This window comes from Glycine soja, chromosome 12 (assembly GCF_004193775.1).
Source record: "Glycine soja cultivar W05 chromosome 12, ASM419377v2, whole genome shotgun sequence".
NCBI classification, from domain to species: domain Eukaryota; kingdom Viridiplantae; phylum Streptophyta; class Magnoliopsida; order Fabales; family Fabaceae; genus Glycine; species Glycine soja.
The window spans coordinates 21,114,795-21,142,148 of NC_041013.1; the positions used below are offsets into that span (position 1 = coordinate 21,114,795).

Genomic DNA, 27,354 nt, shown 5'->3' on the forward strand with positions numbered 1-27,354 from the left:
TTTCTACAATTTAACCTTGTATTTTCGCACAACCATCAACATATTTCTATGTCTGGTATTGTCTTTGGGTTTTTAAATGCTTTGGTTCTATCTGATATTGATTGATAACTTCTAAAATGTGGTGAAAACTACGATAGACATTAAATCCAAATCACACATTCACACACACATGTCTTTTGAATACACAAGCTTGGATACCACATGTCCACATTACTCATCATTTTTATTTTTAAGGTTCAATGAAAGTAAAAATTATTTTTAATATTTCACTTAACATTTTATACAAAAGCAAAAACTATTGGGACATGCATGTTATATTTCATCTAATGTGGGACTTGGGTATTTCCCAACAATGCATAAGTCACATAGGCAGGGTATTCTAGTCTCTAGACATCAGTTCCTATCAAATGAATGGCAGAGGAAACAAATTAATTGTTTCATTCACTTACATCAACCAAGTCAAAATTTGCTACTCTATATTTGTGTGCCTAACCAGCGTGCGTCCAGACAAGATAGACTAACAGAATGATTAATTTGAGGAAGCTTGTTCAGAGGTCACTGTCTTTAGAAGCACTTCGCAACTTGGTGCCTCATATTGAAGCCTTAGCCTTATCTGCCATGAACTCTTGGGGTGGTGATGGCCAAGTCATTAACACATTTAAGGAAATGAAAATGGTAGGTTTAATTTTTGCTGCAAACATAATATGTGTGTGTATGTGTATAGCTTTTATATTAAATTGACTCATTGACACTGGACCAATGATTGGATGGATTATTATATTGCTATTTATATTCAAGCACTGGTGAGTCTCGCATTTCTGGCATTTGTTTATGTATATTTTACTATATAAGTGGGATAGTGATAGCAATTCAACAACAGAACACCACACAGGCCACATTGCAGAAGCTACTAACAGGCCAAGAAGAGTGAGTAAGAAGCCCACTTACTTGCTTTGCGCGAAGGCTCTAAGTGCTTGTAGAATCTTCCTGAGTTTGTTACAGCATTCCACTAGTTTGTTGGTAGTGATAACTCTTTTACAGCAATTTGAATTTCTGTTAGCTATAGTAGTATAAATATGTAAAAGAAGTGGAATGAAAAATCAAGCAGAACAATTATCTCCATTAGTTTCCTTCCTAGTTCCTTAGAAGTAGTATGTAGAATAGCGTTCGTAACAGATAGTGTAATGAGAGGGTCAATAATTTAAGTGGTCCAACACCCTTGAATGCTTGCTTGCAGTTTTCTTTTGAAGTTGGAATCCTCACAGTTTTTGGCCATCTAGAGCCGCGTTTGAGAGAGGAGCTAAAGAAGAATTACCGGATTGTGGACAATGGTTACAAATCCTTTCCAATGTGCATCCCAAGAACACAATACCAAAAGGCACTATTGGTAATACTAATTGTCTTCAACAAATTTCATGTCTTAGTGTATTGTGCTTAAAAGATTTAAAAATCAGCCCGAGACTGATTTTAGCTGCAATGTCAAGGTTTTTAGACTTTTTGTGATTCCATCACGGCCGTAATTAAAGCTGCATCGGTCTCATTTGCCTACAATTTCTTGCAATGTCAAGAATTGTGACAATCGCGACAATGAACACGGCTGCAATTTAAAGCCTCGTCTTAATTTTCTACTATTTTTTTGGATATGTAATTTGTAGGCTAGAAGGAGACTTAGCAAGGTTATATGTGACATAATTTGTGAGAGGAAGGAGAAGAGTTGTTTGAAAGGGATCTCTTGAGCTGCTTATTGAATTGGAAAGGTGAAGGGGGAGAAGTGTTATCTGATGACCAAATTGCAGATAACATTATTGGGGTGCTTTTTGCTGCTCAGGACACCACAGCTAGTGCCATGACATGGGTTGTAAAGTACTTGCATGATGAACCGAAACTTCTGGAGTCTGTAAAGGTGCGAAATATGATCCACAAAGAAAGGGAACTTTAACATGAGGGTTATCTATATTGTAAGAAAAAAAGGGGGTGTTGGGATTTTTATGTTGGTAATGACTAGAATTTGTGGTAATGCTGGCTTTGCAGGCTGAGCAGAAGGCAATTCACAAGTCTAATGAAGGTAACCTACCACTGAGTTGGGATCAGACTAGAAACATGCGAATTACTCACAAGGTACGAGGTTAATGCAGTGTTCCAATGTCACATCTAGCTAAACAATTCATGCTTTTTCTAGAATTTACACCTTATAAGGGCACTATATTGTTTTAGAAAAACTTTTCCATAAATACCTATAGAAGAGAATAAGAAGATAAAATGAATTGAGTTTTTTCTGGAAGTTAAAATCAACTTATTCGCTTTAACTTTTATAGAATTTCTCTCATCTACTTGTCCAAAAATTGAAGTGCATAAATTAATTTTAATTGGTCCAACAAAATAAAAACTAAATGAACAGATGTTACAAGTCTCTACTGAGTCTAGTGGTTTAAGCAAAGTGTTAGATGTGAGTTTGTTGCTAGTGACTTATAATGGCAAACTGTGGACTTGGTCAGGTTGTGTTAGAGAGTTTAAGAATGGCAAGCATTATATCATTCCATTTCAGAGAAGCAATAGCTGATGTGGAATACAAGGGTCAGAAGAATATTTACTATATATGCAAGACTTCAGCATTATTCAAAAAATGGGACTTTTTTTGTGTCAAAATGCACCATGCAAATTATCGTAAGCTACACATGTGCCAATAGTTATTGATAACAAATACAGCAGCAGCATCCAAATTTTGTTACACAATCATATTACAATCAAATAAAATTGTGTCTCCGGGTAGAGATACATAAAGTCCATACTCAAAAAATCCCATTTCAAAAGTAAATAAGGCAAATTACTAATGTTGAAAAGTTTTGTAATCATGAAATATGTCGCTTCCTTACTAGACCTGATAGGTCATTTAATATATTATTATCAAATTGTTTTAGGCCTATGAGAAATTGCTTAAGTGATCTTAACTTTTTTAAAATTCTAATACTTCACTAATTTTAGTATAAACCAAGGTTTAGATATCTCATTAAAGACTAGTACTGTATAGTTGATCTTATATAGTATTCACAGCACTATGCTGAATTATCAGTTTTTATATGTAAGAATTGCAAAGTTTCACATTAAAGAACAAAGTTCCAAATATTCTGGCGAGTAGCAGACTAGCATGTGACCAAAATGGTGGGCTACCCTGAGTGATATTGCGGGACAAAGTTCCAGCTTTTTGGCGTATAATGGCCATGAATGAGAAACGTGCAATGATGTCGATAGAAAACAAAAATTGATTTAGATATACTAGTGGACTTAACTGCTACTGGGTCACCTGGTTTTGTTCTATTCTATCTATCATTCTGATTCGACACTACTCCTCACTGTAGAAAAGAAAGGATTAGGGTAAAGAATATTCATTCCAAAGAACACCCATAACTGAAGTCAACTGCAACTACAAGTACTCTACATATATAATTTCCTTTTATGCTTGCTTTTCACTAATTCGATGCAATGCACTCAGAACTACCAAGTTTAAGTGGTTGCAGAATCTTAAAATAATCCTACTATTTGATTTTTCATATTCGAGTTTTGTATATGATGTCCTCCCAGACATGCCATTATCTTATGAACAGTTACCTAGTTTAATTATAAAATTCCAAACAGAGGAGTAACCAATTACATGACAAACAACTTTATGCTGAAAATTGAACCTACAGGCTACAATTTTGTGGAATTTTATTAGTTAGGGGCACAACACAGAGTTGTACACACCTGCACTTCTCTTTTGCTCTTGATACCAGCTGTATATATATTGGTGGTTTCTAATCTAACAGCAGCAAATTAGGCATATAATGATTGATAATGAATTTAAACCATCTCGATCTATAGTACAGGACTGTTTAAAATGCTTGAAGCATCAAACAGAACCATGGGTTGTACAAGTGAGATGCCAAATGCAATAAAACATTTGATATGTTTGTGTTGTATTTTAAAATTTTAAGATTTTGCCAGAATGAATCCAAATCACACACTCACACACACATGTGTTTTGAATACACAAGCTTGGATACCACATGTCCACATTACTCATCATTTTTATTTTTAAGGTTCAATGAAAGTAAAAATTCTTTTCAATATTTCACTTAACATTCTAGAACAGATTCTCATTTATTTGGTTTGAAAATTTGGCCAAGGCCTCGAAGTATTTAGGCTATTTTCGTGTGTCAGCTCTCTAGGTCTAGAACAGGAAACCATCAAGCATGTATAGATTGGATATAAACGCAGGAAATGGGGGAAATATGTAGCAGAAATTAAAGACCATAAGGAGATTCGTAAAATTACCGGTATGATGACCTAAGCTGCGAAGACCATGGCGGGTCATAGAAGCTACACTTCTGGGAGATGCCACACAGGTCACAGGCACGGGCTCTCTAACGTACTCACAGCACGAGCTCCACTACACATAATGGGCGTTGCCGAGAGAGCAAGGTTTCAATGAACTTTCAGGGGTTTGAGGTGCGTTTCGAGAAAGCGAGGTTTCGAGGAACTTTTAGGGGTTTAAGATAGGGAGAGATGGGTTTGAGGGAGAGCGAGGTTTGAGGGGAGAGAGCTGAGGTTCAGCTATGTTGTGGAAAGAGAGAGCGAAGGGCACAACAAAGAGAGGGGAGAGAGCAAGGTTCAGCTATGTTGTGGAAAGAGAGAGTGAGGTTCAGCAGAGAGAGGGGTTAGTGTATGGGCCACGCAGGAACAAAGACGGGCTTATCAAAGGACCGTCGTTGTCTTGCATTAAGATAACATTCTAAGGCGGTTATTTGTAACCGCCTTAGAATGTGTGACCTTAAAAACAAAATTTCTCCCCCTAATTACAAAAATGCCACCGCGTCCTATACTAAAGCGGTTCTTTAAGAACCGATGTAAATCTTGCGTCTTAAAAAGCTACTTTTGTAGTAGTGTGTTTTTCTTTTTTTATTTTTTTTTTGTAATTTTTGCCATCATCTTTCTCAGGTAGGACCACCGTTAAATTCCTTGTAGGCTTATTTTCTTGAGGCGTCTGGTCTTCAAGGTTTTTCTCATATGGCTTCTTCAACAACTGTATCTTGTCAACATTGTCATCTTCATCGTTTTCTTGCTCTTCCTTCATCGAACCTAAGGAAAACTCTTTCCTTTCATATGAACTTTGAACACCTGTTGTTTGCATCTTTAATCAAACAAATTTTGTGTTCAAAAGACACCTTATAGCCTTTCTCCAACAAAGGAGCAACACTTAACACAATTTTGATTAATCTCAGGAACATATAAGATATCAAAGATATATTTCAAACCTTTCAAGATTTCAATAGAAACAATCCATTTTTCCTTGAATGAGGTGAAATCACCATTTCCAATTTTTACGTTGGAAATGATGCTTTTGGCAAGCTCCTTGAAAGAGCTTCTGGTCATTGGTCATATGATTTGTGCAATCATTGTCTATTAACCATGAATCATTGGAACTACTACTTGTAGCAAAGCATGTTGCTACAAAAAGTTGCTCATCTTCTTGTTCCTCCACAATCACCTTTGCCTCCTTTGGTTTAGACTTGCAAATTCAATCTACATGTCCCAATTGGCCACGCTTGTGGCATTTTGTGTCTATCCTCCACCAACACTTGTTGTGTGGATGATTATTTTTTTTGCAGTAGGGATAAGGCAAAAAAACATGTGTATTGCTATTTTGGTTGTATTTGTTAGCTTTGTAGTTCTTGGCTCAGAAAACTCCCTCTACATATCCTTCTTGCCTCAAAAGCCTTATTTGTTCTTGTACTTGTAGTGCATTCACCAATTTTTCTAGATTAATACTTGACAAATCCCTAGAGTTCTCCAGAGATGCAATTGTGGATTCAAATTTTTCAGGCACTATGGCTAGAATTTTTTTAACAATTCTGTTATTTGAAAAATTAGTACCAAGAAGCCTTACATTGTTCCTATATGTGAAGAAGCCTGTCAAAATATTCCTTAATTGTTTTTTATTCCTTCATTATCTACATCTCAAATTCTCAAACCAAGTTCAGCACTTGCATCGCTTTCTCCTTTTCGTTTCCATCATACTCTTGCTTCAAAAACTCCTAAATCTCGTTGGGTGTTTTCAGTGTCACTATTTTTTATCAACATAGTGGATGATAATACTCCAAACAAGGTAGCTCTTGCCTTTGACTTTCTCTGTTTCCTCTTTTTGCAATTTTTTATTTGAGCTACCGTTGGATTATTCGGTAAGGGTGGAAATTTGTACATGTCTTCAACAACTTCCCATAGATCACAAGCATCAAGATAGGCTTCCATTCTAACAACCCAAAGGAGGTAGTGTCTGCCATCAAATAGTGAAAGCAAAATTGGAATAGATGAACCCTTTGAATTCATTTTGGTGTGTGTTTGAGTTTAGAAATTTTGGATAAGCTGACTCAATCTCACAAATCCCTCATATGACTATGATACAACACCAAAATTTGTGTTCAATGATAAAAAGGTGTATTATGCATACAAGATGATAGTTACATATGTTGAACAAGTGGCCTCAATAATTTAAGGGGGGGTGAATTAAGTTTCAAAATTTTCCCACTAACAAACTTAAACCCCATTTTAAATGATAGGCATAGAATGTAGAAGAAGAAGGAGAAGCAATCAATTTAAAAGTGTTCTTTTAAATGCCCAAGACAAAGAAAACTACAGTAAAATAATTGAGATAAGGGAAGAGAGAAATATAAACTTGATTTATACTGGTTCGGCCACTTCTCGTGCCTACGTCTAGTCCTCAAGCAACCCACTTGAGATTTTCACTAACTTTGTAAAAAAAAACCTTTTTACAACTTCTGAACACCCAAGGAAACCCTTTCCCTTGTGTTTAGGAAACTCACAATTCAAGAGACAACCAGTCTCTTGATTACAACTTACTTTCTGAGATGAACAGAAAGATTTCTCTCCTTTAGAATGGATAATACAATTTGAGGTTCCTGGATGAACTCTCAATAGATTTGCATGTGTTTGCCCAAGACTTGTTGAGAGAGCATTTGACAATGAAGTTCTCTTAGAATATCTCTCTCTCTTTCTTTTTGAATTCAGACACACATATATATAGGCCCTTCGTGCCTTTTCAAAATGGTTTGAAGAGATGTGTCTTTTCAAAAAGCTTTTTCTGAAATTTTTCACTGGTAATCGATTACACAGTTATATTTTGAAGGGTCATGACTTTTGAATTTGAATTTCAAGAGTATCGTTGCTGGTAATCGATTACAAACATCTGGTAATCGATTACAGGTTTAAAATTCAAATTCAAAATCCTTTTTAACAACTATTTTTCAAAATTATCTTCTGGTAATCGATTACACTGCCTGGTAATCGATTATCAGAGCCTTGGATGTCTTGGAAACACTTTGTTTTGAGACAAGGCTTGATCTTTAGTTAATCTTGAAGCAAGACTTTATTTGTTGAAGCAATCTTGTATTAATCTTAAAGCAATGTTTCTCCTTTGAAGCAACCTTGTTTGATTCTACTTTGGCATCATCAAAATCATGTATTCATACATTCACATTCTCCCCTCTTTTTTATGATGACAATCATTATCAAGTGAATTATTTTCAATATCATCAAAACCTGCATGATTCACATTCTTCCCTTTTTTGATGATGACACTTATTATCAAACAAATTCTTTTTGACATCATCAAAACCTACATGATTTACATTCTCACACTTTTTGATGATGACAACCATCTGTAGGTTAGGAGCAACAACAACAACAACAAAATATCTATCTGTATAGCTTACTCCCCCCTTGATTTTGCAATGATTGCTTATATGAGACAGTTGAAGATTTCATAGATTTGATATATAAAAAGTTGTCTCATAAAGAATAGATAATTTCCCTTACTATTTTATTTTTTATCTAGCTCTCCCCCTTCGTTAACATCAAAAACAAATCATGAGCAGAGAGGAGAAAATCATTCAGCAATTTATAATGAATTAAAAGAGTAGAGAATGTCATACCATACAAGTATCCATGAAAGTATCATTTCATGGCCTAAAAGAAAATGCTACCGCTTGTTGCAATATATGAGAGTCAAGTGATACCAAAAGACATTAAAACAAACTGTTTTGCACCCACAAAAATACATATCCAGTATAAAACAATCAAAATATATAATAATAAAAAAACAATCATCAAAAGTTATCAATAATCAACATAACCTTCAAACACAATCATCAAAGACAATCATAACTCTCAAACACAACCATCATAGACAATCAAAAACTCAATCAAAAGCAATCATAAAAAATAATCAAAACTCAATAAAAAATAATCATCAAAAGCAATCATCAAAGACAATCAACATAACTATCAATCATAATCATCAAGGACAATCAAAACTCAATCAAAAATTAACAATCATAGGCAAAAATAATCAAAAGTAATCAATCAAAGACAAGTGACATTTTGGTATCATTTGATACCACTTGTTGGGCTTGTTGATCAAGTGGCCTTTGTTTTTTGTCTCCATAGATCACATATTCACTATCTTTGGGAGAAATATGAATAATCTCTGATGCATTTTCTACCATGTGCTTGGAGCAACCACTATCAATGTGCCAACTCTTCTCCGCTTTTATAGTCTTTCGCCATGAGACCCAGATTTATGATTTTATTTTCTAAATCACTTGAAGAATTTATGTCATTATCTTCCCAAGTGATAAATGTTTTATTTTCTTTCTTTTCTTTGAAATTCCTCTTGTCGGATTTTTTCATTCTTCTTTTAAAGACAGGACAATCAAATCTCATGTGCCCAGGTTGATCGCATTCATAGCATTTTGGAGCTAAGGAGGAATCTTCTCCTTTTTCTTTGGATTGATGTTTGATTTCCTTTGATTTCTTTTGTTTCTCAGAAATTTATTAAATCTCTTCACAAAAAATCTAAAATCATCATCTTTTTCTATTTCAGTCAAGTCCTCTTTGTCACTTTCTTCTTGAATAGAAGATGATGAGGTTTTGAGTGCTATTCCTTTCCTCTTTTTATCATTCTCTTCATGTTGATGGAGTCTCATAAGTTCCATTTCATGTTCTTGAAGTTTTCCAAAGAGAGTGGCAAGAGACATATTAGTGACATCTCTTGATTCTACAATTGTTGTTACTTTTGGTTTTCATTGCCTGCTTAAACATCTCAGCACTTTGTTAATGAGATCTTCAATAGGAAATATTTTTCCCAATGATGCATGATTAACTATATGAGTAAGTAAATCTCTTATGAATATCTTGTATGGTCTCATATTGATACATTCTAAAGAGTTCATATTCATGTGTGAGAGTATTTATTCTAGATCTCTTGACATTAGTTGTGCCTTCATGGGTTACTTGTAATGTATCCCACATTTCTTTTGCATTTTTACAATTTCAGACTCTAAAATATTCATCCATGCCTAATGCAGAAGTGATTATATTTTTTGCCTTTATATTGTATTAAACCTTTCTTCTTTCATCATCATCCTATTCTTCTCTAGGTTTTTCTATAGTTGCATTTCCCACTACCATTGTAGGAATGAAGGGACCAAATTCAATGGCTTTCCATATATTTAAATCTATAGCTTCTATAAAGATCTGCATTCGGTTTTTCCAATAGTGATAATCCTCACCATTGAAAAAAAGGGGCCTATTAATAGAATTTCCCTCGGGAAATCGAAAGTTAGATGAGGCCATATCTATTCTTAAAGTTTTTAAACTTTAGACAAGAATCCTGTTCTTATACCACTTGTTGAACAAGTGGCCTCAATAACTTAAGCGGGGGTGAATTAAGTTTCAAAATTTTCCCACTAAAAAACCTAAACCCCTTTTTAAATGATAGGCTTAGAATGCAGAAGAAGAAGAAGCAATCAATTTAACAATGTTCTTTTAAATGCCCAAGACAAAGTAAACTGCAATAAAATAACTGAGATAAGGGAAGAGAGAAATGCAAACTTGATTTATACTGATTCGACCACTTCCCGTGCCTACGTCCAGTCCTCAAGCAACCCACTTGAGATTTTCACTAACTTTGTTGGTCGACGGCCGACAAGTGTACCAGATCACTCAAGTAGTATAAAACGGTAAGTGAATACCGAGTATCGAACTCTCGGGAAACTTGTTTTACTTGGTAAAGCTGTAGTTAAGCAAATGAGCATCTTGTGATAAATGTTTGGTGTGTGGTATGGACAAGTATGTAAATTAAACTATTCAAAAGCAAGTAAAGGTGAGTAGGGGTGTGTGAAGACAGATAGACAACCGGTTGGTCTTCCTACTGGTGGACTGATGTTACTAAGGATGTTCTTTACCTAACAATGTTCATGTGTTCTATGTTGTCTCCTGCACTACTAAACCCCGATGTCTCGTGCATGTTTAGCCTAATCCTAATCAAGCGTCGTCCTCAAATGTCTCTTGTTGGACCAAACTTAACCAGAACCGCATTAAGGCATAACATACCAAAAACTAAGTTATTGTACCCCGATGTCTCATGAAAATACGATAAGCTAGCCCCGTCCTATCAGGTTCTAAGGATCAAACCATTTCCCAATGTTGAGTGACCCTACCTAAGCATGTAGTTGCGTGATCAAGGCAAAGGCACACTAGAATGAAGTACTGATAGCATAGTGAACACATAAAACATCATTAGATAAATATGAAAGTATTTACATCAAGTACCACATAGGAAGAACCAACTGAGGATTTAGCTCTCCATAGTAGGGAAGCTTCTTTTACAACAATGAAAAGAGAAAATGAAAGACTGAAGAAGTACAAGTAGTGGGGATGTCTCCTCCAACTCTAGAAACCTCACAATCACTCAAAATCTCATCCAAAGCTCCGCAAGATGGCTTCCTCGTCAAGCTCAGCTCTCTCTTTCCGTCCCTCCACAACCAAAACTAAAAGCTAATTCTCTAAAAAGCTCACCCCCCCCCTTCCAAATTCGAGATTTCAACTTTAAATAGGCAATCTTGTTGGCGGCCGAGCGCTTATTGTGAGATGGCTCGCTTAGCCTGCATAAGTGGTTTTTGGCTTAGCGCCAGTCTTCTCGCTCATCCTGGAGGCTGCAGGTGGTGTGCTTAGCGAGTTGACACTCGCTCAATGCTTATGTACAGCTCATCCTTCTTCCAGAGTGGATAATACAATTTGATGTTCCTGGATGAACTCTCAATAGATTTGCAAGTGTTTGCCCAAGAGTTATTGAGAAAGCATTTGACAATGAAGTTCTCTTTGAATATCTCCCTCTCTCTTTCTTTTTGAAGTCAAACACACATATATATAGGCCCTTCGTGCCTTTTCAAAATGGTTTGAAGAGATGTGTCTTTTCAAAAAGCTTTTTCTGAAATTTTTCACTTGTAATCGATTACACAGTTATATTTTGAAAGGTCGTGACTTTTGAATTTGAATTTCAAGAGTATCATTGCTGGTAATCGATTACAAACATCTGGTAATCGATTACAGGTTCAAAATTCAAATTCAAAACCCTTTTTAACAACTATTTTTTAAAATTGTCTTCTGGTAATCGATTACACTGCTGGTAATCGATTACCAGAGCCTTGGATGTCTTGGAAACACTTTGTTTTGAGGCAAGGCTTGATCTTTAGTTAATCTTGAAGCAAGGCTTTGTTTGTTGAAGCAACCTTGTATTAATCTTGAAGCAATGTTTCTCCTTTGAAGTAAGCTTGTTTGATTCTACTTTGGCATCATTCAAATCATGTATTCATACATTCACATTCTCCCCCTTTTTGATGATGACAATCATTATCAAGTGAATTCTTTTGGACATCATCAAAACCTGCATGATTCATATTCTCCCCCTTTTTGGTGATGACACTCATTATCAAGCAAATTATTTTTGACATCATCAAAACCTGCATGATTTACAACATAGAAGTGTTCTCAACACTTGCATCAAAAAATTATTATCTATTTTGCATTCAAAAATATACAACAATAATAAATAGAGAAAATTAGGTTTGTGTACTCGGATGTGCGTTCTTGAAGCAACAAAATTGTTCTTCAATAGTGTGAAGATTCTACGTGTATCCACACCAAGAACAATCTCTAATATCAACTTTTTGATGATTCGAACTCTAAAGAGCAAATCCTCTTTACTACTTTTCAGGTCTAAAATTAGGCTTGAGTTTTTCTAGTTTGTGTCTAGTGCACTTTGCCTCAAGTAGATGCTTCTATTTATAATGTTAAAGAGATATGGATTTGGGTATTTTTCAAATAAAAAAAAAAGGAAAGGTTTTATTTAAAATAATTTCATATCTCTTTATCTTTATGAAAATAAAATTATCTCATATCTTTTACTTTAAGAAGCTTCCAGCTATAAGACAAAGGTAATTTACAATTATTCACATGACTAATTATGATAATTAATCACATGATCTGATCCTAATATGTAACAATAGAATATTATTCTTATTTTATGAATAACTTTCACATTTATAAAATAATACTCCCATTTTTATATTAATTATATTCTTGGTGCTAGAAAAAAATATAATAATATTCCTCTAACCTTTGTTTTCTTCTTTCTTCCCCCTAATAATATTGACCATGTTGTTCTTGACAGGTTGAAAATGAATTCGCTTGTCGATTTGGAAGCTAAAGTAGTTCAATCGGCAAATTGGGGTAGCATCTTGTCGGCCAGAGACTTGCTTTGTGGAGTCAAGCCTACTTCAAGGTATGACAAAATTTATGTTGAACCTTACAACCCACAGTTAGTGGCTCGTCAATTTGGCCTCACTCAACACTTTCCCATGGCCTTTGGAACCATGACCTCGCCTACTTCTTGTCCTTCACTGTATGCCAATGAGGTAAATAAAACCACTGAATTGACCCAATGGATGCCCAACCTCTTTAAATCCCATCTGTTTTTTTCTTGATCACAAGAAAACAACTAGCTTTCTCAATTGGTGGCCTACTGTGAAAGACGCCCATTTTTTCAAAAAAGGTTTTCCTCTTTACCTTTTGCAAGCCAATGATTATGTTCAACGAGATCCTATTTCTCAAACTCCAAGCCAAACCCAACCTTCTCCTCATCTGGTTTCTATTTCAACTAAGAAGAAAAGGAGTTCCTCGACTGGAATCACCATAAATCCTTCACCAGCTCTGCCAACTGGTACTATTTTGCATCTTTGTCATTTAGTTTCTCTTTTCTATTTATTCAGCTAACATCTTCCTATCACATCCAAACGTCGAATTGAAACCATTGATATGGAAAATGTGGAGGAGGACACCACTCCAAACTCTGCCCCTTTGATTTTCAAAAGGACTACTAGATCTGATACTACTCAGAAATTGACTATTCCTGACCACCCTCCTTCAACTCAACTATTAATATACATTCCTTATCTTATCCTATTTCTTCATTACCTATCATTGTTTCTCATTCTAAGTTACTTGAAGATATTGGCTGCTACTTCTAGCCAAAGCCGCAAAAGGTTAAAGATTGGATTTATTTCCACTCTTGTACACATAAGTTTTCAATCGCCATAGATTCTCTTTTTATTAACTATAGCCTCTCCTAACCTATCTTTGCTTTTTAAACCTTAGGAACCAGCTTCTATTGAAGAACCTTCCAATGTGCCTTTTGAATTATTTTCTATACCCACTGCTCCAATAGTTACTTAATCACCAGCTTTCACATGCCCTGTTTTGCCAAACATCACTAAGGAAAGCTTAAATTGAATACTTTCAATCCCCAACTTCCTCTATTCCAATGATGTTGGATAAGTCTGCCATTAATGATCACTTTTCTCATGTGGAGCAGTTTATGTTAGGGGATGGCCCTTCCGATCCAACTATGTTGAAGTCAATTTGGCTTTCTTTTGCAAAAGTGGTCAAGGCTCCCACAGTTTCTGATGCTAGTCGCCAACTCCTCAACCATATCAACATGGAAATAGTTTATTTAATCTTTAATCACAATATGCATCAATGTCGTTATCACTCTACTACAACTGACTTGAAACAATTGCGGCAATTAGAAGCTCAAAAATCTACTTATACTACCAAATTTCAAGCTACCAAAGCAGAACGAAAAGTTGATTTGGTAAAGCAAGAGCGTCTCAATAAAAGGATTATCAACCTGATTGCTTAACTTGGGAAATGAAAAAGATGATGGAAATCACAAACCAAGAAAGGGGTAAATTGGTTTCTAAATTAAATTAAACTTAAAAACCAGAGTTAAAAAAAAAACTTCTTTTCCAAGGATCGTATCACAAACTTTTGATAAATTAATATTTAATCAATCACCCTTAACACAAAATCATTTGTTATATTTCTTTCTCAAAAATTTATTTTCTTTAACCTTCAATAAATCGATCAAGACTAGAATGAGAAAGAAAGATAAGATCAAGAGAAGATATACACCAATTTTTATACTGGTTCACTCTCTATCTCTAGAGAAGCTAACCTAGTTATCTAATCCAAACCGAATTAGATTTTCACTATGCATATAGAATTCTTACTAGCAATCATAATCAATCTCAGTTCCTACCCTAGAAAAAGAGACTAAAGTACCCAACCATAGGGTCCTTTGTGAATAAAAGACTAAGAGAAACCTACCCTTAGCCCAAACTAGAAAAACATATTCTAGCATGCCTTCAAAAATTCAAGCATATACAACATGTAAAACACATGAAAAATTGAGTCAAGGAGAGACACAACCTGATCAACCACATGCAAGAACCTTTTCTTGAGTGAATGAGTGTCTTCTTGAACTCAAGAGAAATTCATAACTCACTTTATACCATGAGAGCTTTAGAAAATCGAAGTCTAGAAGTTGTGAATCACACACTTATTCTAAACACTTATTCTTCTATTTTTCTTCTTCAATAAAATGAGAACACAAGGTTGTTATTTATAGAGAAAATAGTTATAACCGTCTGTAATTGATTAAATAGTCAATGTAATCAATTATTTCAAAGAAGTAACTGGTTATATTATCATTTCAATCAATCAAAGTGTTCTTCCCAACATCTGGAAAACTTCCAAGAATAATGTAATCAATTATATTCTTGATGTAATCGATTAAAGTGTTCTTGACTACTTTTAGGAACACTTTTAAGAGAAAAGTAATCGATTATGATCACCTGATAATCGATTAAAGTAGAGACTCATGAAAAACCAATCATTATTTCAACTGAACTGCGTAATCGATTACGATTTACTAGTAATTGATTAAACCAAAACTAGAATCTCTTTGCAAGCTACAAACACTTGTGTAATCGATTACGATACACCTTGTAATCGATTGAAATAGAGTTTTATGCACTAAAAAAGTTTCTAACTTTAGAAACAATCTTCTTACTTCTACATGATGATGCATGATGTACACATGAAAAGAAAGATACTAAGATACAATAATCAATACAAATGTCACTCAAAGAGTTGAGTTGAGCATGCAAAAGACAAAACTTGTTTAAGCTTTTTCATGTTGCTCCCCCTATCTCTAATAATATATGTATATATAAGATGATATGGACAATTTTTTTTATCAAAATCACTTTCGAAAATAATTTATAAGCTCGGAACAAAAATGCAAGCAATTTTTGAAAAAAGGATTTTACAATTAAGAGTTTTGTTTCAAAAAGAGTTTAGTTGAAAAGACTTTGACGAAAAGGTTCAATTTTAAGTTCCATTATAAAAGAGTTTTCTACCTTAAAGATTTCAAAAAATCAGTTAACAAATCAACAATTTCAAATTAGTGCAAAGAGAGAGGAAGAAGATTACGCACAATAATTTTTATATTGATTCACCCCAACCTTAAGCTACATCCAATCCTCATCCTTCAAGATTAGATGTCACTAACATAACCATCCAACCATTGGATTTCAACAACTTGCCAGCAACCCTACTAAACTTCACACCTAGCCACTGCTCTACTAGCAACACCACTGGTATCAACCTTTGTTAGCCTCTTGTTGGGCTTTTACAATAAGAGGGTTTTGTGTACAATTATACAGACAAATCTCTCCTTCACTGTCTGCCTTTATTGTTGGCACGTCTTATGATACAATAGGTAGCTTTTTTGTTGGTTCTTTTCTCTTTCATACTTTTCCACATATCATATAAAGAATAGAACATTTATTCTTTGCACAAAGGATAAAAAACATCAAAGCGTTAAGTGTTCATAAATGCACAAACTCAACATCCATAGGCTATCATTTGTGAGGATAGATGAAAATATTGGACCTCTTTTGTATGAAAAAACATCCAAATGTAGATATAAGACCTTATCATTTGTTTGCATAAATCAAAAAATTTGAGGGTTTTAATTTGTCTTAACTTGACACACACTTTTATTGGAAGCTACAGCTCATGAGAGATTCATCAAATAAGAAGTGAAATCTACAAAATTTGTGATTTCAAATAAATTTGATCAATAAAATGGAGTGTAACAAAACCTTGTTCTTTTATAACAAATGACTACATAAAAAGAGTAGTTAAGTTAATTAGTTTTAATTAATAACGTCATAAATTAAAAAATTTTAAAAAAATATTTATAGAATTAAGTTATAACCAAAGAGGTACCAAGTCAAGTGTAATAATAATAAGTAAATAATAAAAGAAGTTGTAAATAAAGACAAACTTAAAATAATCAATATAATATAGATCAGGAAAGGTGGCAGAGACCCCTAGTTGGATTATATTATATTTTATCAGTAATAAAACGAGATTAAAGAAAAACACAATTATAGGAGTAAGCGGAAGGAGAGATCGATTTAGATGGATAGAGGGCACTCCTCAATTGAACATTGTAAGTTATTTCATATGATGATCCTAGATTTTAAAAAAAAAAACAGAAGAACCTTATAGGTTTTTTGGATGTTAAGCCGAGTACTAAAGATCACTAACCGCCCACACTCTTTGGGTCTTACGAAGATCTTATTTTCCTCCAAGCACCAACCTAACCATAAATGACTTCCATCATTTTTGAAAACAAATATCAAGGGAACACCTTTGCAGGCCTACAAATCCTAGGTTTTATTAAAAAAAAAAGGATGAAATAAAGTAAATGTTTAGGTTCTAAATCATATTCACATTTTCTAAATGAAAATAACTAAGGCCCCTTGAGGGTGCCTTCGAAAAACTTAGTCGGACATGGTAGATATCATACTTACAAATAGGAGGAAGAATAAGGGGGAAAAGAGGGAGATCCGAAGAACACTGGATATTATTGCTCGCAGCAAACCATTACAAACATTTACTTCTCTTTCTCTCACTATCTTTTTAGTGTTTGTGTGTGTTTACAACTGATCTTCAAGGCTCCTTTTATAGACAAAGATAAAGCAATAAAACAAAAGGCCCCTTCAGTCAAGAATAGTAAAATTATTATTCCTTTACTTTGTCACATGGCCTATTTTTATGACAGCTATTTATGAAAAGACTCAATGTCAGAGTCTCAGTAAAAGAAAAGATTCATGCTTCCGATTACAGTTGTATCTTGGCAGGATGTGTCTTTCTTCTGATCAATTCTTTGATGACTTTGTAACAATAACATTTTCTTCTTCTTGGGCGTTCCCAAAGCAGAAAATGTCTGACGATTATTCCATGGAAAGATCAGTAGATGGAAATGGAGGAGTTTGTTGTCCATGACAACCACTGGCCTTATAAATCTCTTTATCCTTCTTCTCCTTTTGGAAGAATTGGACCAATTTATTGTTATGTTCAACCGGGAAGAGTATAAAAAACTTCCTATTGTATGCTGGCTGAAAGAGCTTGGTATCATGGGTCTCTCTTATCAGGTCAAAATCTCATTTGTTTGATTCTGAGAAAAATTATTGGTACTTGTATTTGTGCCCTCATGAGGCTATATTGGTACTGTATGTTGCCCTGTACATCCCAGGTCTTGTATTCATCATTGAACAAACAGGGAAAATTCTTGTGATCCTCTGGTATGAGTTTCATAACATAACAGGGATAATTTTGAGTAGAAAAGTTGCTTAGGCAAGTTACAATTTTGATGGACATATCATCCATCATTTCTGCCTGTATTAGATTTATAGCTTCATTTATAGAAGGGTTAAACCCTTCAAATCTATCCGAGGGAGGGATCAGGATTGATTCTAGACATCCATAGTCTAGAAGACTTTTTGTGGAGATTGCCAAGTCTTCATATTCGAAAGACTTGAACTAGTCTAGGTCTAGTTTGGCTTTCCTAAAAAGAAATTTTATTTTGCATGGACAATTAATTTTATCCTCACAGAAAGGCATTTTGTTAGTACACACAAATTTCTAGTTGAAATAGGCATGCACACCTATGTAAAGGCCAGGAATCTGGGTTTGGTTGTTGTGTAAAAGCCATCTTTTGTGAGGTTTTTTATCGGTATTTATTTGTTGACTATCATAAGCTACTATTGCTTCACAATTAGTTCTTATGGTGATTTCGCTTTTGTTGACCAAAAAGAGTTTAAATCCTTCTAGGGCATTTATCACGACATTGACTTTGTAATTTGTAGAAGTTGAGTATACATGTGGTTTCGTGTGGTATTTTCCTAAGGCATACCTACAAAATTCCTCATCTTGAATTTTTTTCATATTTATTTTTCTTTTTCTTTAGGATGGCTCCCCATCCTTGTTCACAACCATCGCATTCTATGACTAGGTAGTCAGAATCTAATGGGAGAGATAAGTATGGCAAATTATTAACCATTTCTTTTATTTTTTGAACCAATTTTATATCCTCTATATTAAATTTTCTCTATCCAGTTAAGGAGGTCTTGTTGTAAAGAGGAGTTGTATATTTCCCTAAGTCTTCAGTAAAATTTCTTGCATAATTAAGCAAGCCTAGAAAGGCTCTTAGGGTTTTTATATCTTCCATTTTGTCTGGAAAGCCAAGGATTTTTTGGGAGATGTGAGGCTGAAGCCTTATTTTTCCGTTTGCTATTTCTGTTCCTAGGAAAGAAATATGGGTCTTACAAATCTCCATTTTTTACTTTGAAATAATCAAACCAAAATTTTCAAATAAGTGAAGAACTTGTTTAAGATGTAGATAGTGTTCTTTCTTAGTTTTTGAGAAAACAAGTACATCATCTGTATATGTACACGTGAATTCTTTGTAATTTCCAAAAATGTTATCCATTTTTCTTTGGAAAATTTGTGGTGCATTTTTCAATCCAAAAGACATTACTTTCCATTCAAATAATCTTTCTGAACAAGAAAAGGCGGTCCATTTTATTTAGTCAGGATGCATTTTTACTTGGTGAAATCCTTATTTTAAATCAAATTTTTAAAACTATTTGGCTTTCTGGATCCTATTTATCAACACATCTTTAGAAGGAATAATGTATCTATCTATGTGAGTGTTATCATTAAGCCTTTTATAATTATAGACCATCCTAGTTTTTCCTCTTTTTTGTTCTGAATGTTTATTAACAATAAAAGCAGGGCTTCTGTGAGGACTAGTGTTGGGTTCTATAACCTTTAAATCTAAAAGGGCTTTTATGTGGTTTTTACATTCCTCTTGTTCGAAATTTCCATACTGAATATCTTTGGTTTTGATTATCAGGTTTGGGTTTATAATTTCTAATTTTCATATAATAGGATCTTTTTCCCAATATTTAGTGGGGTCTTCTCCTATTATGCTTGTTTTATTTAATTCGTCTATAACCTATTGTATGTGTGGAAGCAATGTCTTCCAAGGTTATTTTGATGATGCCAAAGAATCAAGAGTTAAGCAAATTTTCAAGCAAAGATTCAAGAATCAAGTTCCAAGATTCAAGAATAATCAAGATCAAGATCAAGATTCAAGACTCAAGATTCAAGAATCAAGAGAAGACTCAATCAAGATAAGTATTAAAAAAGTTTTTCAAAACATTGAGTAGCACAAGAAGTTTTCACAAAATCATTACCAAAAAGTTTTACTCTCTGGTAATCGATTACCAGAAGGTAGTAATCGATTACCAGTGTTTTAAAACGTTAAGATTTTCAAAATTCAAAATGAAGAGTCACATCTGTTGATGTGTAATCAATTACACCTTAATGGTAATCGATTACCAGTGACTGATTTCAAAAAATACATTTCCAAAAGTCACAATTCTTCAAGTGACTTGTTTATGAAAATTCTTTCAAAAGTCATAACTTTTTAAGTGACTAGTTTTAAAGAAATTGCCAAGAGTTACAAGTTTTGACTTGAGTCATCAAGAAATTATAAATATATGACTATGGCATGAATTGAAGTATCAAGAGAATCAATCATCTATCTTTCAATCTATCTTTCAATCTTCTCTCAACATCATTCAATATCTTTCAACTCTTTCTACATAATTTTCTGATTCTTTTTCTCTTCATCTTTCTAAAAGTTTTTGTTCAAAACTTTCTCTTCCAAGAAAAGTTCTTTGTTCAAAAACTCTTGATATTCATCTTTTTCATTCTCTTTTTCCTTTGTCAAAAGAACAAAGGACTAACCGCCTAAATTCTTTTGTGTCTCTCTTCTCCCTTACAAAAGATTCAAAAGACTAACCGCCTGAGAATTCTTTTGGTTCTTCCCTTCTTCATAAGCAAAAGATTTCAAAGCACTAACCGCTTGAGATATCTTTTATTTCCCCTTACAAAGATTCAAAGGATTAACCGCCTGAGAATTCTTTGTCCCAACACATTGGAGGGTACATCCTTTGTGGTACAAGTAGAGGGTACATCTACTTGGGGATTGTTACACTAAGAACAAGAGAGGGTACATCTCTTGTGGATCAGTTCAAGTGGAGGGTACATCCACTTGGGTTTTCAAAGAGAACAAGGGAGGATAAATCCCTTGTGGATCTTTGGCTTGTAAAGGATTTTACAAGGTTGAAAAAAAATCTCAAGAACCACAGGTTGCTTGGGGACTGGATGTAGGCACGATTTGTGGTTGAACTAGTATAAATCTTGTGTTTGTCTTCTTCTTCCCTACACTCTTTAATTTTCGTTGTGTACTTTTGGTTAAGTTTTTGTTTTTGTCTCTTTCTTTCTTAACTTAGTAGTAAAAGCCTAATTGAATCTAGTTACATTAAGAAAGATAGATTTTTAATTAGTCAAGACACGTTCATAATTAATTCAACCCCCCCTTCTTAATTATTCTGAGGCCACTTGATCCAACAGTATGTTATCGAAAGTTATGATTTGGTTGATCTTGATGGAATTGTATTCAGATTCTGCTACAGATAATTCGTATTGTAGCTCAGTTTCAATTTTTATACTATCTAAAATATTTTCTTGGTATGAATCATGGGGTGTTTCTAAAGTGCTTATCCTACCATAATTTTGTGATCCTTTTATTTTACAACTACCAGGTATGTCACAAGGACATTGGTTACTGGTATTGGTGGGGGCATCACCATGCTTTGTTCGTAACCCTGATGTGAGTTCATCTATTATGGATGACATTTGTGAGTTTGCAGAGATTAATAAATAATCTTTTGTAATAATGATTGATCTATTATCATGTACGATAAAATCAAGTCCTAAAATCATTTTTTCTTTGGCTAGTTGCAAATCTACTACGTTTGCTTTATTTATAAAAAAATTGTTGCCAAAAATGTCACAATTTGTAGATAACTGAATAGTGAAATTTATGGTTTTTGTATCATTAGTTATTATGTCTCCAGACATGGTTCTAGTTTTGGTTATTACGTTACTTCTAAAACAATTATGTTGGGGTACAACACTTTTGCATATGGAGGTAAATGAACAACCAGTATCTACTAAAGCTTGCAAGATTACTTCAGTTTGGTCAAAATTGTTTATTTTAGGAAAATTTATTTTAACCAAAATATGTAGGCTTTTATTATTCTTTTTATTGCAAATTATGGGAATGTAATCTTTGTTTTGTAGTGCCATAAGCCCACTTGTTTGTTATTCAATAAAATTTTGCACTCTGTTTTTCTCAAAATTTTCGTAGAGAAAGTCTACCGTTTTTTTAATTTGGTTTAATCTGGTTTCCAAAGTTGAAATCCTATTGTTCATAATTTTAATTCCAGAATCATTTTCCTTCTTAAAATCAAGAAAATCAGTTTTCAAAACTGTTTGTTCTTAAGTTTTGCAAAAATTCTTGTAGCATAAACTATAGTGAGCTCTTAATGTTTCGTGGGCATATCTTTTGCAAAAATGACATTCTTTATGATCGGGTCCTATGTGGAATTGTATCTCATGTACACAGTCATTTAATTCGGTTTTGAACATAAGGTTGTATCCCAAATCATCAAGGATTTCTCCATAATGTTTATATTTATCGTCCACTTGATAGAGATTAGTGTACTCATTTCTAGTGAATTCATTTAAGATTTTATAATCTTTGTTAACTTCTTCTTCTTCGGAAGTATAGTCAGACCAACTGACTATTGAATATATTTCTAAGTCAATAGAGACTGTCTCATCTATGGGAATGAGATTCATCCTACAACTTTTTATCAATTCTACTTCTCTTGTAAACAAATTGGTTTTGTTCAGACAATCTCTAGAGTAATGTCCTAGTTGGTGGCAAGCATCACATTCTAGTTGCTTTTTATATGTTTTGTTATCTTTGAATTTTCTAACATGCCTTTCTTTGTTGAGAGTAGGTTTTCTAGAATTAGAGGCTCTAATTAAATACCTACGAGTTGGATTCTTTTTCCTAGAGGGTTGTCTATTGGGAGGTTTGTACTGAGGCCTTTTCCTCCTAATTTCTTTATGGTATTGTTGTGGAGTGTGAATCTGTTTACAAATCTCTGAATCAACCATTTTTATTTGTTTGTTAATGGCTATGTTGGTACATGTATTTTCCATCACTTTCATTATGTGTTGGATTCTAACAGTTAGATTGTTCATGACTGGGTCAATTTGGTCATCATTCCAACTGTCTCTAATTTTTTGTCCTAATTTACCAGGGAGTTTTAAGAATAATTTTTCTCCCAAAGATTTATCAGTAAATCCTCCTGCTACAGAGGCATATATTAGGTAATCTTGGATAAATTCTTTTATTTTACCAAAGTAACTTATAGAAAGTCTTTCTAGGTTTTACCTAGATAAATCTTTTGTTTGATGGTATTTCCATCATTTATAGATTGGGCTGTAAAGATTCGCAGTATTAAGCTACAGAAATTATAGATGTTAGGACCAGGGTCTACTAGATTTGTTTTTATTTGTTCTAGGAAAGTTTGTTTAAATGATTCCCAACAAGCTCTAGTTATATCTCCTAGATAGGTTTCGGCTCTTGCTATCATGTCTTGGTTGGTGGATACATGATTTTCATGGTTCACCCTATAATCTCTTATAACAGCAGAAGTCCACTGTTCTATGTAGTTTGGAAGTAGTTGAGGGTCAACACTTCCTATGTTTAATAGAAGAGATGGCATATTGAATGTTGGTTCAATGAGCAACCTTTTCCCTTTGGATTTTATGTTATCTCCTAGAGCTAAGTCTATAGGAGTGGTAATTTTTTCACCGGGAAGGAACAAATGACTCAAGTGACTACATAAAAAGAGGCCAATTAATACATAAAAAGAGTAGTTAAGTTAATTAGTTTTAATTAATAACATCATAAATTAAAATTTTGTTTAAAAAATATTTATAGAATTAAGTGATGGTTATAACTATTGAAACTACTCATAATTTAAGGAATGTTCTTTTTTACTAATAAATTCGACTTATATGACACCCTAAAAAAAGTGTGACATAATTAATATTACCAATTAATACATCTACTTCTATGAAAAAAAATGAGTATATCACGACTTCATAATAAATTAGAAATATAAAAAAATAAAAATTACTATATCTAAAAATAAGTTTATAATACTAATAATTAAGATAAAAAATTATATTCATTTTTTTATATAAAAGGCCAAAAATAATATCATATACAATTTTAGTTAAGAAACATCTAAAGAAGATGTGGAGGGCAAAAACCACATGTTATAGTATGTTTAGGGGTAAAAATGTTTAAAGAAAGAGCAAATTGCATTGAAACCTCCTAAGGTTTTGTTAAATTACACAAAATGTTGTCTCTGAGGCTTAGGATGTATTTATTAGAGAGCTCAGGCTTAGGATGTATTTATTAGAGAGCTCTGAGTCTCTGGGGTGGTCTAGGGATTTGTATCCCGATGTGTAGGTTATGTCTTTCCTTTCCACTTCCTACTCCTTTTATAAGACTAAGCTAACTTACTTTTCACGCTGACCTCACGTTACTGTGGGCTTTCGCGCTAAGCACGCCTTTGGCCTTCTTCGCGCACGCTAAGCGTGAGCTGGTCACTAAGCGAGAAGACGCGTTGGACCTGTCTTGCGTACTAAGTGAGCTATTCCAATCTTCAACTTTTTCTTCAAGGCTTTGCATCAATTTTCCTTCAAAGCACTTGAAATCTACTTCTTTTAAATTCTACTAATAAAAAACTGCAAAGATATTAATTTATTTATTAGTTCATTAAAAACAACACTAAAGTAAAGAAATTACAATCATTCTTAACCAAAATTGACTGTCAAATTAACTCAAATTTTGCAGTTATCAATGTAATAACCTAAAATTTCCTTCTCAATTTATTTTCTTGCAAGTGTAAAATTGCACTATTAAGGACTAGATAGTGGAATTTTTGCATTGTGTAATTTTATTATATGTTTATGTGATTTAATTTATTCTCTATATGATATTAATTATATAATTTTAGTGTTAGTTATATTTATTTTTAGTGTAAATAATTTATTTTAGTTAGTTGGTAGAAATTTGGAAACTGCCTGAACAAAAATTTCATCTGTAGAAAAATTACACCGCGCATTAAGCGACAATGTAATTTAACTCTGTGTGAGGTTCACTCTGGGTACATGTGTTCCTAGGTAGATTAGCACAATAACCTAGACAATTAAGATAAGATTTACTAGTTTTGGTAAAAAAACAAAAACAAAAAATATCCATTTTGGTAAATCCTATCTTTTCCATTTTTTGGTAGTTTTGCAAAAAGCAAAACTACCCAATTGAAGCATGGCTGGTCACGTTGGAATATGGTTTGAAGTCTAGTCAATTAGTCATTCCAAATTGTACTTAACAAATAGATAAGATTTCCACATCCAATTTTCTTTTGGTCCAAAGCCATAATCTAATCTTAGGATTGTTTTTAAAAGCCAAAACTTGGTCATTCTCTCCCATTTTGCAGGAGACATATTGAGAGGAAAGAAGGCTTATTTTGCTTCTTCTTCCAAGAGTCTACATGTTTTCTTGAGCTTGGTAAGCTATTTCATCCTTCTTGAATTACCCTTGTTCTTTCTTTTTCATCTTTCCTTCTTGCTCATGCATTCAGTTGCCTTTGAAGCATTGAAACTTGAGTCAGAAAGAGTGTTCATCTTGGACTGAGCTTGGACATTTCGTGAGTTCATCAAGAGGTAAGGGGGTCTCTCTAACTCTTGAACTATATGCTTGTTGTTGAACTTCCTTGAACATGTTATTGTTTTTGGAATTTTTGAGCTTGCTGTCATGTCCTGAATCTGTGTGTTGAGCTATTTTTCTTGAGCTTTAGATGCCAAAATTGAGATCTTTGCATCTTAAAACATAGAGTTAGCCTTAAATTTCACCTAAATCGGAGTTTCCTAGCAAAAGTTACAAATAAAACAAGTTTAAGGACCTTTAGTAAAATGAAAAATTTGTCATGAATTTGGGTTGTGAGTTACAGTAGTATGGCTTGTTTTTATTAAAGTTTTGACTTCAAAAATGATTTTTTTTAGTTTAAAATGTAGGGTAGCATATAAGATTTGTGAAAATCCGACTTCTGAAGCACCAAGAGCGCTAAAAATAATTTAGGAGCAAAACTTTGAAAAATCAAGTGACAAAGTGATTTTTGGACAGTAAATAGCTTAACTTTGGAATCTCTGTCTTTGTGTAAATTATATCAGAATTATTTATTTTCTGGAACTCCTTATTTATTTTCTATTATATTGATGAGATAATTGCAAGATCTTATGGTTGATCCATGTTCTAAAATTTTGATGATTCTCTGTTGATAAAATTACTAAAATACGTGCCTGTATTTTATTATTATGATTATTGAATGATAAGACCGACAAAGTGTGAACTTTGACAATTATATATGTGATATGCAAATTTATTTTCTATTATGTGTGTGTGTGTGTGTTGCATATTTTCATTTTTATTTGTATGCATTGTGGTTTAGGTTCAGGGGTGTTCGACCCTCGACTAATTGTTTATGTTTGCTTAAATGGCTATAAGTACAACCGTTATGCTATCCAATTGTTTGTGTATCACAAGTTGTTTTGTCGCTTAAGGGATCACAATTGGTTCCCCAAGAATAGTGCGTAGGCTCGAGCCTCCTCTTTCTTTCTTGTTTGCTTGTTTGTACGCGTTTGTTAATGTACATGGTATGAGGACTACACACATGATGCGGTGGCAAGATTCAAGAGGATTGGACAAAGAGTAAAGAACCAGTGGTTTTATTTTCTTCTATGAGAAGGTGAGGTTGCATTGAGGAAGTGGATGATTGATAAAGATACATGGGGGCGTAGTGGGCATAGAGGTTTAAAGAACCTAGGGGAATTAGTGAGTGGTGACTACCCTGCATTTGGTGCACTCATTTGTTTGCTACTTCTGACAGGCTCCAAGACTATGCTTTTTGAGTTGGGAGATGAAGGGTTAGTGTATGATTTATTTGTATGTAGCGATCACTCCCAACTATCATCCACATGATTTTTGTAAGACCATCAAGACCTAGGAGGATTGGTGGCAATAATTGGGCCTTTTGGTGAGTTAAGTGTGATAGTTTTGTGCTTAGAATGCGGGAATATTGTTTGTTTAGATAACCACACACAATGGTTACGTAAATTGTATGTTTTACTTTTGTTTTACTATTTTCTATTGTTTGTGGCGTTTGATGAGCGAAGGACTCGCCCCTACAACCAACAACTTTTAGGTACTGACGATATCGAGTACACCGAGGCGTCTATGGGCTCAGTGTAGCTCTCAAAGAGAGTGGGTATGACCCTACACCGTAATAGGGACTACACGTTAAACTTGTCATACTTGAGTCCACATAGTGCCGACCAATAGACTAGATATAGCGTGCATCAAGTACACCCAGTGGAGGTTATAAAGGATCGAGGTGACCATTTGAACATGTCATCCAAGGAGATGGAGGAGTATCAAGAATTACTGAGGCAATTGGAACCGAAGTCTAAGGATAAGAGTGACGATTCTTTCGAGGACATGTCTTAGTTAGTTCTATACTTATAATGTGATAAGTGGTATGTTCTGGTCCTAATTTCTTTACTGCTTTAATGTATTTTTGATGAGGACATGACCAAGAGCAAGTGCAAGGATTCACTTGAAGGACAAGGAGGACCTATGACAAGGGCTAGAGCAAGGAAAACAAAGGAAGCTCTTCAACAAGTGTTGTCCATACTATTTGCATA

At 33.9% G+C, this 27,354-nt stretch overlaps 1 pseudogene; it reads left to right on the forward strand.

Moving 5' to 3' along the window:
• Window positions 1-525: 525 nt before the first annotated feature.
• On the forward strand, window positions 526-26,902 carry LOC114378868 (annotated as a pseudogene).
• Window positions 26,903-27,354: the final 452 nt, after the last annotated feature.